The sequence below is a fragment of the Herpailurus yagouaroundi genome, unplaced genomic scaffold (assembly GCF_014898765.1).
Source record: "Herpailurus yagouaroundi ecotype Mexico unplaced genomic scaffold, PumYag 185, whole genome shotgun sequence".
NCBI lineage: Eukaryota > Metazoa > Chordata > Mammalia > Carnivora > Felidae > Herpailurus > Herpailurus yagouaroundi.
The window spans coordinates 18,418,368-18,438,590 of NW_024412416.1; the positions used below are offsets into that span (position 1 = coordinate 18,418,368).

Below are 20,223 nucleotides of genomic sequence, written 5' to 3' on the forward strand. Positions count from 1 at the left end.
TCAATAGACCTGGGTTTGCCTCTCAGCTCCACCATAAACAAATTGTTCCATGCAGACACTTGCAGTTTTATTTTTTTTAATTTTAATTTAATTTATTTTTTTTAATTTACATGCAAGTTAGTTAGCATATAGTGCGACAATGATTTCAGGAGTAGATTCCTAAATGTCTCTTACCCACTTAGCCCATCCCCCCTCCCACAACCCCTCCAGCAACCCTCTGTTTGTTCTCCATATTTAAGAGTCTCTTATGTATTTGTCCCCCTCCCTGTTTTTATATTATTTTTGCTTCTCTTCCCTTATGTTTATCTGTTTTGTATCTTAAAGTCTTCATATGCATGAACTCATATGATACTTGTCTTTCTCTGACTAATTTCGCTTAGCATAATACCCTTTGGTTCCTTCCACATAGTTGCAAATGGCAAGATTTCATTCTTTTTGATTACCGAATACTCCATTGTATATATATATACCACATTCATCCATCGATGGACATTTGGGCTCTTTCCATACTTTGGCTATTGTCAATAGGGCTGCTATAAACAGTGAGGTGCATGTGCCCCTTCGAAACAGCACACTTGTATCCCTTGGGTATGCCTAGTAACACTTGCAGTTTTATAAAAAGGGATGTAAAAAGTCCTTGAGTCAATAAATATTAGCTAAGCACCTACTATGTGTAAGAAACTTTTCTAAGTGCTAGGAATACAACAAAAATCTCTACGTGTATATGCATGCCCATATGTATAGTAACCTAATAAAATAAGAAAAAATTGAGTGAAATACATTTTATTTTATTGTTTAAAGTTTATTTACTTATTTTGAGAGAGATAGAGACAGCATGAGCAAGAGAAGGTCAGAGAGAGAGAGGAAGAGAGAGAGAGTCCCAAGCAGGCTCTGCATAGTCAGCATGGAGCCCATAGTCAGCATGGGGCTTGAAGTCACTAACCATGAGATCATGACCGGAGCTGAAACCAAAAGTTGGATGCTTAACTGACTGAGCCACCCAGGCGCCCCCAAAATTGAGTAAAATATATGATATTTTAGATGGTGATAAGTGCTCTGTCAAAAAATAATGCCGGGGAAGTAAAGGTGATAGGAATATCTCTGTGTGTGTGGTGGGGGAGGGCTCATTGGTTTTTTATCCCAAACACCAGCATATCACCTGGCACAGAGTAGAAGTTCAATAAACTTTTGACATAGGAATTAGCAGCTTAGAGGACACCTATCACCATGTATGGCAAATAATAGTAGCTTTTGATTTTAGAATGGCTGTAGTTGTTACTGGATTCTCCACTTTATGCCTGGTTGATGGCAGGTTCACACAGCTGTGCTTGGGCTCAGGAATTATCGGGATGAAAACTGGGATAGAAGTTCAACTCCCTTCCTCCTTCTGTACACCATATCTGCAAATCTACTGAAAAGTCCACACATCTCTTCTCCCCCAGGGAGTAGTGTCCAGGTCTGTGGGGCTGACACCTTGCTGTCTGGGTTCTCCCTGCTCTCCAAGGAGAGGCAGGGAGCAACAAGTCCAGGGTGACTGCTGCTGAAACCATGCTGGGTACTCAGGTGGGGGCCCAGGTGCCTGCCCAGGTGTGTGCCTCCTGCAGAAGGGGAGTAGTAATTGGCAATACGGCCTGACCATGTGAATAGAGTGAGTGCACCCGGCCGGCAGGGGGCGCTGTGGCGTCACCTTGGGTCCAGTTTGTGAGAGTGCTCCTTCCCGCGGGCTTTTGTCCAAGATCACACAGCTGTTGAGTGGCAGAGCTTGGTTTTAGGTTTGCATCTCTTTGACGCCGATGGTTATGCTTTTCTCACTGTCCGGGGCTCAGTTTCCTTGAATGCGGGCTGCAGCTTCTCAGAGAGCCCAGAAAGCCTGGAGTTCTGGCACAGGTCTGCCTTGTGACAAATGGTATTAAAATTGACAGAAGAAGCTCCACTGGGTTTTCCAGAGCTTCTATGCTCTCCCCCACCCCTGAGTTTCAGCATTAACCTGGGGACTTTAAAGAGATGTATGGTTGTAAGCAAGCCTCTGATCCAGGGCCCCTGATTTCTAGGATGTCTCCAAGGCCTGTGCTGGTCAGAAGCTCATGGTGCAGCACACAGCCAGGTGGCAGTGCTGGAAGGCTCCAGGAGGGATTCAGGCATTCAGCTCCAAACATCTGGCGCTCAGAGTCTGAAGTCCCCCACTGGGGCCCTCCCCACGCCAAGAGCCTGGACTTAAATACGAAATCTCCATTGTGGATCAGATGAATCAGCCCTGAGCCAGAGAGACTTGTGACACTACGATGCTCCCGTGATGACAAGCAGCGGACTGGGGGGTATAATAGAAGCTCTGCTAAGGGACTCATCACTCTGCTTGCAGATCCACTTCTAAGTGCCCCGGGGGCAGCCATGGGAATGCCCTTGCTTATCTGCAATTGCTGACCAGGCTCTTTCTCTTTTTTTCTCCTTTCTCTCTTTGTCCCTCTCCCTTTCTGGGGAGCAAGCTGCCCCCTACCACCCTAAGCCACTGGGTTCTGAATGTTGAAGGGGCCAGAGGGGGTTCTGGTCTCTACTTAGCCACTCTCCCCAGGCAAATCACCTCACCTGGAATGGAGGGTCTTCACATCCCGGTTATACAGGCTGCTGTTAGTACCAGATAAAGGCTTGGGGGAGGGGGAAGGATTTGAAGGTTTCCCTTGATGGTTCATCCAGGGCCAGAACTTGTCTCTCTTCTGGCCCAAATGGCCTAAGTCACCATCCCTGTCCATCCACCCTCCCCCAGATGCCAAGTCTGTGGCTGGAGGCAGTGTAAGGGGATGGAGAAGTTTGAGGATGAGAATTCTGTCCACCAGAAGGACCCTGGGCTAGAAGAAGATGGGACAGGCTGTCCATTTAGAAAGGGAAATGCCACCTTCCAGGAGATGAATGGTGAGAACGGATATCCTTGTTTTGTTCCTGATCTTAAGGAGAAAGCATTCAGTCTTTCACCATTAGTATGGTGCTAGTTTTGTGCTGTTCTTAGGTGCCCTTTGTCAGGCTGAAGAAGTTCCCTTCTGTTCCCGGTTTGTTGAATGTTTTATCATGAGAGGGTGTTGTATTTTGTCACATGCTTATTTTCAATCTATTGAGATGATGGTATTTTTTTCTTTTATTCTATTAATATTTAAATCTATCAAATTGATTAATATCAATAACATCCTATTACTATATTATTAATATGTAGTATGCTAAATAATGACACCTCAAAGATGTCCAAGTCCTAATCTCTAGAACCGATGAATATATTATTTTACATGGTAAAAGGGAATTTATAGATGTGATTAGGTTAAGGATCCTGAGATGGGGAGATTTTCCAGGATTTTCTGGTTGGAACCAATTTAATCTCAAGGGTTCTTATAGAAGGAGGATAAGAGGATTAGAGTCAGACAGAGTGGCATGATGATGGAAGAGAGACAGATATTTGAAGATACTAGCCAATTTGTGTTGCTTTTTAAGCCATTAAGTTTGTGGTGATTTGTAATAGCAGCAAAATGAATTAATACAATTACATTGGCTGATTTTTGTCTGTTGAACCAACCTTCCACTCCTGAGATAAATCCCACTTGGCTATGGTGTAAAATCCTTTTAATATACTGCTGGAATCTGTTTGTTGGTGTTTTGTTGAGGACTATATTCATAAGGGATATTGATCTATAATTTTTGTTTTCTTGTCCGGTTTTGGTATCAAGGTTATACTGGCCTCCTGGAATGAGTTAGGAAATGTTTCCATCCTTTTCTGTTTTTTGGAAGACTTTGTGAAGGTTTAATGTTAATTTTTAAACATTGGGTAGAACTAACCAGGGGAGCCATCTGGTCCTGGCCTTTTCTTTGTTGGAAGTTTTTTGGTAGCTAGCTTGGTCTCTTTACTTGTTGTAGATGTATTCAGATTTTCTACTTCTTCTTGAATTAGTTTTGGTAGTTTGTGTCATTCTCAAAATTTGTCCATTTCATCTAGTTTATCTAATGTTTTATTATTCAATTATTCATAATATTGCTTATAATACTTTTTATTTCTGTAAGATTGGTAATACTGTCACCTCTTTCATTCCTGGTTTTAGGAATTTGAGTCCTCCGTTTTTCTTCTTAATCATGGGAGCTAAAAATTCCTCAATTTTGTCCATCTTCTCAAAGAATTTTCAATTTTGTTCATTTTCTCTTGTTTTTCTATTTTTATTTTTACTCTTGTTTTTATTATTCTCTACCTTATGCTTTCTTTTAAGCTTAGTTTGCTCATCATTTCTAGTTTCTTAAGGTTGAAGATTAGATTATTTGACATTTTTCTTCATTTTTGATGTAGACACTTATAGCTTTGAATTTCTCTCTGGGAACTAGCTTACCTGCATCCTGTAAGTTGTGGAATTTTGAGTTATTTTCATTCATTTCAAAGCATGCTCCAATCTCCCTTGTGATTTCTTCTTTAACTCATTGGTTATTTAGGAGTATGTTGTTTAATTTTCACTTATTTGTTGATTCCCCAAATTTCTCTCTGTTACTGATTTCTAATTTCATTTCATTGTGTTAAGAGAACATGCTTTGATTGGAATCCTTTTACATTTATTTAGACTTTTTTAGTGGCCATCCTGGATGATGTTCCATATGTACTTGAGTAGAATGTGTATTCTGTTGTTGGGTAGAAGCTTCTACAGATATTTGTTAGATCTAATTGGTTAATAGTGTTGTTCAACTCTTCTATTTTCTTGCTGATTTTCTGTCTAGTTGGTGTATTCATTCCTGAAAGTAGGATTTTTCAGTCTCCAACTATTAGTGTTAGTTTTTCTAGTTTTCTCTTATATTCTGTTCAGTTTTGCCTCATCTATGTTGAGACTCTGTTAGGTGTGAATATGTGTATAATTGTTAGATATTCTTGATGGATTGAACCTTTTATCATTATACAATTCCTTCCCTCTAGTAACAATTTTTGTTTTATTTTAAAAAAAAATTTTTTTTCAACGTTTATTTATTTTTGGGACAGAGAGAGACAGAGCATGAACGGGGGAGGGGCAGAGAGAGAGGGAGACACAGAATCGGAAACAGGCTCCAGGCTCTGAGCCATCGGCCCAGAGCCCGACGCGGGGCTTGAACTCACGGACCGCGAGATCGTGACCTGGCTGAAGTCGAACGCTTAACCGACTGTGCCACCCAGGCGCCCCAACAATTTTTGTTTTAAATGGTGTACAAAACTTTGCTTCTATATAACTCTGGTCCCTCTTACCTTCTGTAAGCTCCTACTTTCACAAATCACAGCTGTATACGTTGTGCACCCATTAACAGACTTATAATTATTGTTTTACACGGTTGCTTTTTAAATCATCTTCCTAAATGTCTCCTTCATCAATCCTCTGGGAGAAGAAAGGAGTTTCAAACAAAAAGATAAAATCATACTGTTATCTTACTCAGTTTAGGCTGGTATAACAAAATACCATAAGTTGAATGTCTTATACACCATTTAATTCTCACAGTTCTGCAGGTTGGGAAGAACAAGATCAAGATGCCAACATGGTTGAGTTTTGGGGGACCCTTTTCTGGTTGCAGACAGCCACCTTCTTGCTCTATCCTTTCATGGTGGGGAAAGAGATCTCATGTCTCTTCCTTTTAAAAGTAAGGGCATTAATACAACATGAGGGCTCCACCCTCAAGACCTAATTTGACCCCAAATTAGGGGTCAAATTACCACCTCCAAATGCCATCACATGGGGGATTAGGGCTTTGATATGTGACTTCTGGAAGGACACAAACACTCATTCCATGGTAACTGTCTTTTTAATTTACCTATGTAGTTACCTTCACCAGTGCTCTTTATTTTTTTTTTAAATTTTTTATTCTTTATTTTTGAGAGAGAGAGACAGTGAAGCAGAGTGCAAGCAGGGGAGGAACAGAGAGACAGGGAGACACAGAATCCGAAGCAGGATCCAGGCTCTGAGCTGTCAGCGCCGAGCCCGACACAGGGCTAGAACTCACGAACCGTGAGATCATGACCTGAGCTGAAGTCGGACGCCCAACGTACTGAGCCACCCAGGCACCCCAGAGCTCTTTATTTCTAATGTGGGTTCACATTTCTTTACCACCTGCTTCTCCTGACTTCTTATTTATTCCTCTTTATTGTCTAATTTATCTCCTTTCCCCACAGTTTCAGGCATCCTTTTATTTCATTCTGTGGGCCTGTAAGAATTTAACTTTCTATCTGCACAACCATTGACTTCTGCCAGTTTTCAAGGTCATGGTTCCCAAGTGTCTCCTCCCCCTGCCCTCATCCCAAGTACAATGTGAGGGCACCTATCTTCCAAGCCATAGAAACATAATTTACTTGAGGAAAAACTGACTTTTAAAAAATATCATATTTTCTATCTTGTCTCTAGAGGCTACGGTAGTAAGTTCTACATTTTCTATTCTACTCTTACCAATTGCTCATAATTAGCAGCCATTAAATAAAGCAGTTGTCCCCTTGAGTAGATATGGGGCTCCAGTAGGGATGTTGTAAAACACAGGGTAGACTTAGTAATGGATATCTGGTAGGAGCAGACCACCAGGGTTGGCCATTAACACCACATTATTCAAGGCCATTGTTACAGGACTAATTAATTGTGAATTAGAGTTTGAGCCACGTATAACTTAATTGTGGCATGGTGTCACCATTAATCATGTTCTGGAATGCTGAGAAAAGACTGAAGTGAGCTAAAAGTCGAAGGTTTAAGGTTTCTTGAAACAAAGCTCATTTAATGGTATTCATGAGTGAATGACGTATTGTGGTAACCAGTCCTTGGTATTAGTCCAATTCCATTGGTGATCCCAGGGGCTAGATAGCTGCCCAGATGCTGAGCTTTCTGGAAAACAGCGATTAGTATTCAGCATGTGTCTGGGGAGAAACCATATACAGCACATCTTGTATTTTCAAAGATCCAAATGGAGACCAAATGAGAAGGAGAGGTTTAAGATTTCCACATAAAATTCAAAACTTGTATTAGGCTGAAGAGAGGGGCCAGATTTCCTTGCAGTTGGGGACTTCCTCAGGGTCCCATAGGCCTGGAAAGTGACCTAAACGTGAGAGTCAGCTTTAGAGGGGCAGGAAACAAAGCAAGGTTGGGGTTGGGGAAACCGCTAAGGTGCTTTTTCACGCTATTGGTCCAGTTATTATCATGAACAGCAATAACACTGGCTTCCGTCTCTTTGGATCTATTATGTATCAGGCTCTGTCCTAGGTGTTTTGTGGACACTAAAGTATATAGTTTCGTTTTCAGGACACTCTTTCATGGTAGGTTGTATTATCTTTATTTTAAGATGAGAAAACCATGTACCACATGTACCTGTGGCACTGAGCACACAAATTCTGGAGTTAAGGTGGTCATGAATCATCTTACTGCTGCCTCTTCACTGTTCCTGTAAATCCATATTGTGGGACTGGTTCTTTCCCTGGCCCTGGATGAAAACTTTGGCCCATGAATTTTCTGGTCTCTCCTAGGTAATAAAAACAGTTCTCTGGTCACATTCTCAAGTCAAGCAAATCTACAAAATATTCTCTCAATTCAGCAGTAAAAATATCTAGTTTCATTTAATAATCTAAATTCTGAACTTAGTTAAAATTGAGATTACTCCTTCTCTCACTTGGGCTGGAAACCTCCTTGGAAGAGGGGTCCATGATAAGCCTCCTGAGTTGTTCTCACTTGGCATTCTTCTTCCATTTGCTTGGGGAGGGTGGAGAGAAAAGGGGAGTACAAAAGTTCCCACTCGTCAGGTACTCATGTGGCTATTGAATATAAGCATTCTTTGGGCCTCGGGGGCACTAAAGGCTGACTTTCCTCCTAGATCACTTTAATAGGTTGCTTGGAGATACACACCCACTGTCCCATTATCTGCTGGGATCTCCCATCTGTAGGGCTATGTGGAAGACGTCTTTCCTTCATCTGTGGCTGACTTGTGGCTCTTTCCTTAGCTCCTGGATATGGGCAGGTTAGAGTTGGGCCCTTGTGGTCCCCTCACCACATAATGTTCTTGGACAGGACCTGAGCCTCCCCCGTGACCACACCCCCACCCCAAACTGGCTTTCTCTTACATAGAGCCCACACACTCTGCACACTCTGGAAACGAAGGCTGATCCTGGTGCATCAACCTCTCTTTCATTTTGCCGTCAAGGCAGCTAGGCAGCCTGCTATGAACTGAATTGTGTCCCTCTACCCCCATTTATATGTTGAAATCCTAAGCCCCAATGTGACTGTATTTGGAGATGGGGCCTGTAACAAGGTAATTAAGGTTAAATGAAGTCATAAGGGTGGGGCCCTGATCCAGTAGGATTAATATCATTATAAGACAAGATACCAGAGACTTGTTTTCTCTTCCACTCCCTTTCTCTCTCCTTCCCTCTCTCCCTGTCTCCCTCCTGGCTCAGAATCTAGAGGGAAGACCATGTAGGAACTATGGTGCTGTCTGTAAGCCAGGAAGAGGGCTATAGCCAGAAACCAAACCCTGTTGGACCTTGACTTGGGGCTTCCAGCCTCCAGGACTATGAGAAATACATCTTGATTATTTAAGCCACTTGGTCTGAGAGATTTTGTTATGGCAGCCTGCATGGACTGATACATCTCTCTCTCAAGGTTTTTACTTCTCTGGTGTGAGCTGGGCAGCAGTCTACTGTGCCACTCAAGCTTCTGGGTATGTGCTGAATCCTTGAGAGGTCCTCATTTGGCCTCTTTTCCTAGGCCTAAGGGGAGTAGGAGGTACCGTCTCCCTCTCCCCATTGACAGGGCCAGAGTGAGGCTCACAGCAGTGTTCCCCGAAGAAATCCTTGAATTATTTACTCATTCATTCATTCATTCATTTATATTTGAAAGAGAGAGAGAGAACATGAACAGGGGAGGGGGCAGAGGGAGAGAGAGAGAAAGACAGAGAGAGAAAATCACAAACAGGCTTCATTCTCAGCATGGAACTCAATGTGAGGCTCAATCCCATGACCCTGGGATTGTGACCTGAACTGAAATTGAGTCAGGTGCTCAACTAACTGAGCCACCCAGCACCCCAGGCATCATCAGTATTTTTAGATCCATGAAGTAGGTATGTGGTTAAAAGATGTATAACGGGTTTGACAGTTTTGGCCAGGCACTATCTTAGGCACATGGCATCCAGTCTTGATATAAATCCAAACTTCCACATTAATGCCATTTAATACACAGATGGGAAGAAGATCATCTCTGTATTGAATCCAGGTATCTTTAAGATTTGTGGTCTTTCCACAAAAATACTGCACCTGCCTTCTGAAATGGAAGGGTTTCTGACTATAGGCTCATAAGGGCAGGGCTGTGTCTGTCACATTTACCACTGTGTCCCTTGACTTCTGGCATGCTTAGCACAGAGCCTACTCTATCGTGCAGGTGGTAATTGCCACATGGACATCAACCAGTACAGTGCCAGGCACATAACAAGGGGTCAATAAATAATGTTAACATTGTTGAGTGGAACTCTCTAGCACCAGAATGAGGGGTTGGGAATCAGATAAAAATTCTGGGGTCCTCAGAAGGGTCCAAGGAAGCCTGTTCAGTGAAAGGAGCCTCCATGGGATGCAGCTGTGAAATATTACCCCCTGAACATTTTCCATGGGGCTAGAGCAGGCCCATTACCGTTCGGGTCCAGCTTCTCCTTCTCCCTGCTTTCTCTCAGGCATACATGAGCCATCTCTGCTTCCTCAGGGGCTGTAGTTCCACCTGTCCCCCAAAGGAGACAATTGTCGGAGGACAGAACCACAGCGCTGTGAGCTGGCTGCAGCCGGTCTGAAGGAACTGGTATCTCAGCCACACTGGAGGAGAGGAGGCCCTGCCTGGGCCCAGACCTCAGATAAGGCCTCAGTCCATGGTTTGGTGGGTCTTTTTGGCCCTTGGTCAAAGCAAGGACTGGGGGGCCCAGTTTAGGACAGGGGTCGAGGGTCATTGCTGCTTCCAGTTTCACTGCTACAGTGCTGTGTGACCTTGGCGAACATCATTACTCTCTAAACAACCTGGGGTGGGGTGGGGGAGTCTGCTGGCTAATGTGTTGCATGTGTATGTTGCAAGGTATAATAAAACAGGCTCTACAAACCATATTTTGTCTTGGAGGGACAAACAGTACAAGCTATTTATTTTAGAAGCATGGCTTAACCAGCTCTTCCAGCTCAGCTCAGAAACTGGCAATCCCAGCATAGTCTCTCAGAAGCAGCAAAGTCTAATTAGGTGTCCTTTTCTGCTTGGAGCCCAGACAGTCTGATCCAAGCAGAAGGCAAAAATGCTGTTAGGCATCAAGGTCCTACCTCTTGTCCTCATTCATTCATCCAGAATCTTTATGGAGCCCTTCATCTGCACCAGGGCCAGGGGGGTGAAACTGGAAACATACTGGTTTTTACCTCCAGCTTCAACTCCTGTCACTTCCACCACACTACATGCACCCTGTGTCCCAGCAACTTTTCATCCATCTCTGTTCTATGGCGCACTCTGTCCCTTCTACAAGGAATGCCCTTTTCTCTCTCCTGGCTGCCAAATCCTAACTCTTCCTTCAAATTTTTTTTTTTTTCCAACGTTTATTTATTTTTGGGACAGAGAGAGACAGAGCATGAACAGGGGAGGGGCAGAGAGAGAGGGAGACACAGAATCGGAAACAGGCTCCAGGCTCTGAGCCATCAGCCCAGAGCCCGACGCGGGACTCGAACTCACGGACCGCGAGATCGTGACCTGGCTGAAGTCGGACGCTTAACCGACTGCGCCACCCAGGCGCCCCTCCTAACTCTTCCTTCAAATACCCTCTCTATGAGGTTTTCCTGGGCTCTGTTAAGCAGAGCAAGTCACTCTGTGTTCTTGTCACTGCGAGAGGCAAAGACAAGAGCACCTCCCTGGCTTCAGCCTTCCTGGTGCTGAACACAGCCGTGCCCAGTCTGTGCTGACGGATGGCCCTGGTTACTCTGAATTACTCAAAGCCAAATAGGACCTCATCTTGAAGTGATTTCACCCATAAATCTGCCTCAGGACCTAGAACCTGTAGCCAGCATTCCTCCAGGCCTCTGTGGGAGCGGTTTTTAGTTCTGGGAAGGTAATGTGCATTGTAGGCTTACCGAAGGCTGGGGTCCAGGGTGGGTAGACCAAAGGTTCGAAAGACCCCAGGAAGCCTGCATGATAGTAAGATAAGAATATATATTTTGGAGTTTGATTTATTAGTGTTTTCTCTTTTCAAAGAGAGTCAGGATGATTTCCCAACTTAAGAAGGAAGAACAGGCTATGGGTCAGCTGAGAGTGGGTGGGATGAACATGGCAGGGTGGTAAATGGCTGTTGACCATCTGCTTAAACACAACCTATTGACCCATCTGCTCCCCTCCCAGGGAACCCACCCAAACAGGCCCTAGAGTATCCACATGTGGGTCCTGCCTGAATCCTCCTGATATAACGTATTAACGGAATATTTAAAGTAGAGCAAGACCAGCAGACCAAGAGACAAAAAGAGAGGTTGTTACAGTTCTCAAAAGGAGGGTGCAGGGCCACATGAGGAAGTGTTAGGGGGTGGATGTAGGCAAAAAGTCTTTACCGTGGTTTCTGCAGGAAGAAATGAGCAAGGCAGGGTAAGCAGAATTAAGATTGCCTAGTTTGAATGATACCAGTGGGCTCTGGAGCATTGGGGCTGTCCCTGGTTGTTCAATACCTGGTCCTTTGGTGATTAGGGCATGGGAGAGTGGCCTGGAGTATGAAAGTGAGAGCCTCACAAAGGTGATTGGGTGTGTGGTGGAGTAGTTGGGGATTTGTTGGTTTGTGTGTGGAAAGCACACTCTTGGATAGTCTATCCTGGGATATCCAGACGACCAAGCATCTAGGAATTGGCTAGCCCTGGGAGGAGATCTGTTCAACTACTCAGCTCTATCTTTGTAGTGATCGAGCTGCCATAGACAATACATAAACAGGTGGGTGTGCTTGTTCCAATAAAACTTTAACAATAGGCGGTGGGAAGGAATTGGCTGATGGGCCATAGTTTGCAGATTCCTGGCTTTGAGACTTTGCTGTCCATAGGCAAGCATGGGCAGGAGGAGAATGGAAGGAGATGGAAGGACAGGGCTGGAGGGGCAGCATGTTGCCTTGAGAGTGAGCCAGGGATGAGATTTGAGCAGCGAAGCAGTAAAGAGAGTACCAATTAGACCTCAAAGGGTCATTTTGGTATTAGTATGGTGGCCAGAGGTGGCAAAGCTAGTGGGGAGGCAACTGGAATGGGCCTGAACCAGAACAGTGTCCACTGGGGGGGGGGGGTGGGGAAGAAGGACAGACTGAAAGGAATTTAAGACAGAAAATGACAGGACTTGGGGATATTCTGTCTATGGGCTGGTTCTCAGGTTTCTGGCTTTTGCAAGAAGGGGTGGATGGTGGGGTCACTCATTGTGATGAGTAGGCTTGGAGAGGGACCATGAATGTGAGAATTGACTCCTGCCCATTGTAGGAGACTCTGGAGAAGGGCAAAGATGAGCTTCCCACTGTATGTTCCATGGGACACTTCTAAGCAGAAGTAGGTATCGGGGCTCTCAGCCTTTGAAGATATTATTCAATTTCCTTCTCACATCTGCCATCAGTTGGCTGTTATTCCACAGGGGTTACCTGGCTTTTCTCTTTGGCCACTTCCAAGATTTGCTCTTCATCCATGATTTCTGCCGTTTCACTACTATGTGTGAGGTACAGATCGATTTCTATTTATTTTGTTCACTATTTGCAGTGCCTTTTGATATAAAAACTCATGTCTTTCTTCAATTCTTGGCCATCCTGAGTATCTCTTCAAAGATGGCTCCTCTGCCATTTCTTCCATTCTCATCTTGGGAGCGCCTATCAGACAAAAGTTGATACCTCTCAAACTGTTTTCACTCTTTCTTAATGACATGTTCATTAAAAAAACAAAACAAACCAAAAAATCCAGAAAAACTTCATTTCTCAATGTAGTCTTCTATGTGAAATTCTTCAATCCTACCTTCCAACCATGAATATTCTGATTCCTTCTTCTCTAGAGTTTATCCAGTGTTTTTCACTTTTTCATTCTGCTTGTCAATTATGAGTTTTCTTGTTGGCTCTTTTTCCTATCCTCTTGATTTTGTTTCATGACTTCCAGTTCCTTTAAAAATGTATGTTATTCCTTGATTTCTCTCTTTTGGCATCCTAAAATAGCCATGTAGGAGTCTAGCTCACATCTGCAACTGGTTGTGTGCAGAGAGATATGTCCATCTGCCATGGCCAGGCAGTGTGGTCTAGACAGATAAAACCCCACAGGACTATCCAGTGTGGTTTGACCTGTCAACAACTTGAAAAGCACAGGTAATGTCATTATGAAGTGACATTTGTCATGAGTGCAATATTGGAGGTGCAGAATTTATTTGATGGGGCTTACAAGGGAGGCACTCAAACTTTGAGAACTTGGCTTCACTGAATTACAGCCATCCGAAAGACAGCAATCTGATTTCTTCTTGGGCAGAGGTTTGTTTATCCTAAATGCTGAGCCAACAGCCCTATTAGTTTTGAACTGACTTAAATATTTTTCCACATTTGGGCAGAGCCACTATTTGCCAACAGAAGGGTACAACAAAATATTGTTATGATTCTCCAAGGACAGGGGACTGTGTATCCTTTCTTCCACCCTACAGCTATCACACTGCTCCATAAAAGTTTATTGACTTACACTGTAAAATGGTCATTTAGCATAGAAGTCATGATATAAATAAATTTTATATTTCATGATCTGTACATTGAGATGGGTGTTGTTTCTGCCTTGGAAGCCTCTGTCCTGAGTGATGTGGCCACTGCTCCAGAGGACACAGGGATCCTGCTGAAATTGCTCTAGGGCCATTTCCTAAGCCACAACAGACTGTCTCAAGTTAACCAACTGTGTGGCCACACTTCACATGTAAACATTGTATTTATGCACGTATGTCTACTAGGTGCTTACAGAATAGAAATGAAGTCTAATATAATATATGTGGATATATCATATAATTATTTTATAAAAAACAACATTGGAAAAAATCATGAACACATCAAACCAATATTGTTGAACATTTGCAATACTCTGTCTTCCCTGTACTGTATTCCAATTTAATAAAACAGCATTGGGCTTCCACTGAAGTTTCAAAATTTTTCCATATTTGATAGGTCAACAATTACAATAGTATGTTGACCTTGCAATATACTGTTTTAATAACGTGTTAATACATAGCAATCCTTGGATGGAACTTCCAGAATTGCCATTTTATAGCCATCCACTGGCATATTAAAACTAACCTCAGTGGCCAGAAAGCCAGTTGCTGATGTGTATCATTAGCTGAAGGATTGTTGCACGTGCGATTGGCACACATAGAATTAAGCTTGAAGTGAGCACCCAGAGACCTCTGAAACTTCTAAAGAACAGCTAGTTTGCAAGGATCCTGGGTGAGTGGTTTGAGAGTGCATTTGTTAAGGGTACTTGGCAATCTAAAGACTCAGTGGAAACTCAGTCCCTGGAGGAGCTCGCTGTCCCTAGTGGGCCTTCAGTGAACATTTCTACATCAACAATGGGGTCAAAGTCAGAAGTGGACAATCATCTGAAACTTGGGAATGGGAAAATGTAGAAAGTGAAAAGGAAAAGAGGAATGATGGGTAGAGGAAGGGAGAGAGGGAATAAATAAATAAAACCGAAGGAGAACATAAGCTAAAGAGAAGAGAACATTCTGAATGGAGAGAGACTTTGGAAGGAGCAGGGAGGAGCCTGTTGGAGACTGCAGGGATACTCCTTTTTCCTGAGCTTCATTTAGGCCAACCTATGTGTCTGTGCACATAATTTCTATGTGTTGGATTTTATGGAAGTGTTAGTCACTGGGTGGGTACCCGGACAGCCCTGGTAGTGTCCTGATCCACATCCTCATCACTCTGATGGAAAGGAGTTTTGTTTCGGCTTGACTAGGGTCTGTCTACCAAGGGACCCTTTGATTTACTGGGCCATTTACATTTTTCCTACAGAAGGATTGAGTCCCCCAGACCTGAATACATAGTCTTTTCCAAGGGAAACCCTAGCATTCTCCTAAGAAATTCCAGGAGGAGGGCCACCTGGGTGGTTCAGTCGGTTACGTGTCAGACTTTGGCTCAGGTCATGATCTCACAGTTCGTGGGTTCGAGCCCTGCATTGGGCTCTGTGCTGTCAGCATGGAGCCTGCTTTGGATCCCCTGTCCCTCTTTCTCTGCTCTTCCCCTGCTCATGTTCTCTCTCTCTCTCAAAAATAAATAAACATTAAAAAGAAAAATAAATTCCAGGAGGAAAACCTAATTTCTTGGTCATTTTTGAGAGTTATCCCCTGGAATGCTGAAGCTGCTTGGGTTCAAAAAGGGGTTGTTTTTCTGAGAAGGGCTTCAAAACCAAGGGGATGACAATGTCATAGTGCATGGGGGAGTAACAAGTGTCCCTGGTCAAGGAAACCCCACAGTGAGCACCCACGTTGCACTGGATCTTGCCAGGCATGGGGACCTGTCCTGACAACTCTATGAGCCTGATGGTTAAACTTTTATTCCAGAAACACCAGATGATGGCGCCACGTCAAGCTTTACAAAGATCCTCACCAAACCTCAGACTCTCTGCCTCCTGAATCTGTCACTCTCCTGTTCCAAAGATAAAATGAAAAGGAGAGGAAACAGCTTTGAGATCACCACGGCAACCATCTGGAAACACCTGTCTCTGTTGGCAAAGGGTGGCTGACAAGGGAGAGAATTTGAAAAACTGCAAACATCTTGTTTTCATTGACTTACAGCTAGTTGTCCAAATATTTGTATCATTTGAGGTATATGCAAGAAAAAAAAAAGTCATTGAATTCAGAGTGCACTTCTATTATCCAGTACAAACACCTTGTGGTACAATCTGAACTTTTCTGAAAATAATCTAAACAATATACATTGTGACTAGCAAAGGGAAACATGTTCGCTTAGTGTCTGCATGTGTTGGGCATTAGGGATCTGATGATACATGAGGGGCATGGGTGTTTTGCCCTCGTGGCACTTACTTTCTAGGTGGGAAGACAGACTATATGGTAGTGCAACAGGTCAAGGGAGTCATGATAGGTTATGGCAAGGAATGAGGAAATATGATGAGGAATATGATAAGGAAATAAAGATGGCTGCCGTGACTGGGAAGTCACTTCAGATGGCGTTCAAGGAAAGTCTGAGGAATAAATAACATTTCAGCAGAGGCATGAAGGATGTAGATAATCAGCCATGGGAAGGTCTGGGCTGGTTGAGGCAACACAAGCAATAGGACCTGCAAAGGCCCAAAGCAGGGAAGAGGGTGGGGGATGATAAGACAGAAAGGAGGCTGTGTGGCTGATGTATATGTGAGAATGACCACGTGAGAGGCAGGACAGCAGGGGCAGGATCACACAGGGCTGTGAGATGAGAAAACTCCAGAGGCGAGAAGCTATTGAAGGGTTTTAAGTGGGGAGGATGCCAGGGTTTATGTTTGGGAGATATTGCTCTGACTGGGGTGTGGAGAACATATTGGAAGGAGCCGAAAGGAGGGAGGGGGATGGTCAGGAGGCAGGGTCCTGGTGGGGGTCTGTGACGTGGTGCACAGTGGTGGCAGAGTCAGAGGGAAAGGCAGACAGATTAGAGACATAATGTGGAGGCAGAACCAATGGTATTTATGGCTGCACTGGGCTGGGGATAAAAAGGGAAACTGAGGAAACAAGGATGACTTTGAAGTTTTTTTTTCTTTTTTGCCTTTTCTTTTTCTTATCTATCATCTATCTACTATCTACCTATCAATCTATCATCTATCATCTATGTATTTATGCATGTATGTATGTATGTATGTATGTATATATCTACTCATCCATCTATCTAAATATGAGTTACTTAACATACAGTGTAGTCTGGGTTTTAGGAGTAGAATTTAGTGATTCATCACTTACATATAACACCCAGTGCTCATCCCAACAAGTGCCCTCCTAATGTTCACTGCCCATTTAGCCCACCCCCCAACCACCTCATTAGTGGATAGTGGTGCCATTGGGACGAAGAAACCTCTGGAAGGAGTTTATAAGAGGGAGGAAATTGAGAATTTAATTTCGTAAGAGCTAAGCTTGAGGCATGCAGTGGGAGTTGTGCTGTGCTACACAAATCTCCCTCTCGTTCTCCCAGCTCCCTCAGTCTTGGCTGACTCACAGCAGAGTACGTCCCCAGGCCTTGCCCTTGGCAGAAGGGAGATAACTCTTTATGTTTTTTTAAATTTACTTTTTAGAGAGATAGAGCACAAGAGGGGCAGAGAGAGAGAGAGAGAGAGAGAGGGAGAGAGGATCTTAAGCAGGGTCCACACTCAGCATGAAGCCTGATGCGGGGCTCAATCTCAGGATCCTGAGATCATGACTTGAGCCGAAATCAAGAGTCAGATGCTTAACCGATTGAGCAACGCAGGCATCCCAGAAGGGAGCTAACTCTTAAGACTACACCTTCCCCAGGGCAGCTGGCAGCGAAATACACAGGCCCACCCCCTTGCATTAGTGTGGGACAACTTTGAAGGGCCATTCCAGCTTCAAAACTCCCTATGGCATCAGCTGAGCTCCTGTTGTGACTGTCAGGGTTCCCTATCTCTCTGTGCCCAACCAACCTTGATGCGCTCGCACTTTGTTGTGTTCCCGAGGGCACCTCCCCGTGAACCTCCCTCCACAGATCTCCACCACAGAGACTGGTTCCCAAACATGCAAACTAAGGCAGTTGGTGCCAGGAGCGATCCTAAGGACGCGGGCCCTAAAATAGGATTTTGGAGTTGCATCTCCTGCCAGCTAGATCAAGGGACCTCATGCCCCTGACATGAGTACGAGTGGCAAAATGTCTCAGTCATTTGAAAGATACAGGGAAACAGAAATGATAAAGTGAAGAAATTGAATGGCTATTGCTGAGTGTCCCTGATGCATTGGCAAAAAGCAGTAAGAGTGCTGAGGATGATTAATTTAATCCTTAGTCAATTACATGCTGCACACGGGATCCAAGTTGACAATGCTGCTGGGGACCCAGAGTGTTATCATGGTCCCATTCTAGAGTGAAGGGGGATGAGGTTCAGATAATGAATGGAGTCCTGGTCCAGGTTTGATTCATAGTGGGCCCAGTGGTTCCTTAAGACCACCCAGTGATCATTTCCCCTGTCCCTGAATGGGCACTTGGGGTAGATGAACTTAGTCCTCGTCCGTGGAATAAGGCACCATTATAGCGGGGAAGGCCACGTGGAAGCCTGTGATCCTGCCTCCCTCTCTCCAGGCAAGAAAGTGAGTCAATAGCAATATTGCAAAATAGCAATATTGCAATGGTGTATTTCAGCATCATGCTTAAAGACCGAAAGAATGCAGGGGGAGGTTATTCCACCATGTCCCCATAAAAGTCATCAGTCTGGCACCTGCGAAATTTAGATTTGGTCCTGTCACATGACAGTCTTAACCAAGAATTAGTCACCAATGAGTATGCTGTGCCAGATGTGGTATCCTTTCCAGAGCAGATTAACAAGCTTCAAGATACAAGGTATACAACTTTTAAGCTAGGAAATGCATCCTTTTCCAGTTTTATCAGAAAGGAAGGCCAGAGTAGGTCATGTTCGTGTGTGACAGACAACAGTAGCCATCATGTACTGTCTTCTCCAGGGCTACCTTAACACTCTGTTATAACATAGCCCCGGAGGGCCTGGACTATACAGGCCCTTCACAGAATCCACAGTGATCCACTGTATCCACGATGTCATGTTAATCAGAGCAGAGACATGTAAATTGGAGGTCTTCATAAAGACACTTGTGCTCTAGCAGGTGGGAGATTAGCACTGTGAATATTCAAGGACACACCGGATCAGTGAAGTTTTTAGGAGTCCAGAGGTCTGGAGCATGTTAGCATGTCCTCAGCAGAGGGAAGGGCCCTTGACTGCATTTGCTTCCCCTACCATTAGGAATGAATCGCAGCAAATGGCAAGCATCTTTGGCTTCTGGAGGCAATTCTGGGAGAATCACTCCCAGGCAGTAGGGCTGGGTCTAATGGAACAGGCCACTTGTGCCATGCTGGACTTAAGAACTGCTACGGACAGTAGTTTCTATGGGCCTCCCCTTCCCCTCCTTTTTAAACAGAGAGTATCTACATCGGCTCTCCTGTGCCCATCCCACTCTTTTCTCTTGGGTGTTGGAGGTTGGGAGGAGATAATGTCCCTTCTGAGTTTCATGGTCTTTACATTGAGAGAAATAGTGCTCAAGAAGCTGCCTACCTGTACCTGCACCTGACTTAGATGGTGAAATCCAGGGCCTTGAGCCTGAACATGACGTTGAAATGGGATGGAACACTGGGGGGAAGGTGGGCATATTCTGCATGTGGGAGTATATGGCTCTTCCCCCAAATGGCTGCACAAGTTCTCATCTCAGTTGCTCTTCCAGGGTCTTGCCGTTGCCCCCAGCAAGACATAGAATCTTTGAACTTAGGTGAGCCTTTGTGACTTCCTCAACTATTAGAGGATGGTGGACGTGATGCTGTTAAATTTTGAGTAGTTACATGAGGTCAGGAGAGTCATGGTCTCTCTCGGAGTGTTTGCCACTGAAACCCTGCCATTGTGCCTCAGGGCTGCCAAGCAGCCCCTTGGAGAGGTCACTTGTAGGTGTTCTGGCTAACAGTCCTGGCCGAGGTTCTTAGAGCCAGCATTGGTTGTCAGATATGCAAGCATGGGAGCCTTCTGATAACCCCAGCCTCTCCTCCTTTGAACCACCCCAGCTAAAGCCACATGGAGGGAGCCAGAGGTAAGCTATCCCCACCAAGTCTCAGATTTGGCACACCTCTGAAAGGCCATCCCAGTATCAGAGCTTCCTGTGGGCTTGCCTGTGCACATGGAGAGGTTGTGTATATATATGGAGGTCAAGGGAGAGGTCAGGGCCAAAGATGTTCATTTGGGAGATACCAGAATGTGCATGGTTGTCAAAGTCTCAGGTCTGGGTGACATAGCCTAGGGATAAAGTATATAGAGAGATGGGGGTTAGGGCTGAGCCCTGGGGCATTCCATCACATAGAGTTGGCAGGAAAGGAGATCTAGGAAGGAGTTGGAGGAGGAGAAAAGTCAGGACACAGTGGGTCCATAGACAGGGAGAAGAGGATGACCCAAAGGAGAGGGCTGCTGAGGACAGGTGTGAAAACGTCTGTGCAATGGGATACCTGAAGGTCAGGTGACCTGAGAATAGTGTTAATGCAGCACAGGGGGCAGTGCCA

General features: G+C 44.5%; 1 long non-coding RNA gene across 1 annotated transcript; it reads left to right on the forward strand.

The window, feature by feature from the left end:
• Positions 1–2,728: 2,728 nt before the first annotated feature.
• LOC121042597 (uncharacterized) lies at positions 2,729–15,920 on the forward strand. Its single transcript, XR_005796318.1, has 2 exons — positions 2,729–2,907; positions 15,528–15,920. It is a non-coding gene; the product is annotated as an uncharacterized LOC121042597 (long non-coding RNA).
• The last annotated feature ends 4,303 nt before the right edge of the window (positions 15,921–20,223 follow it).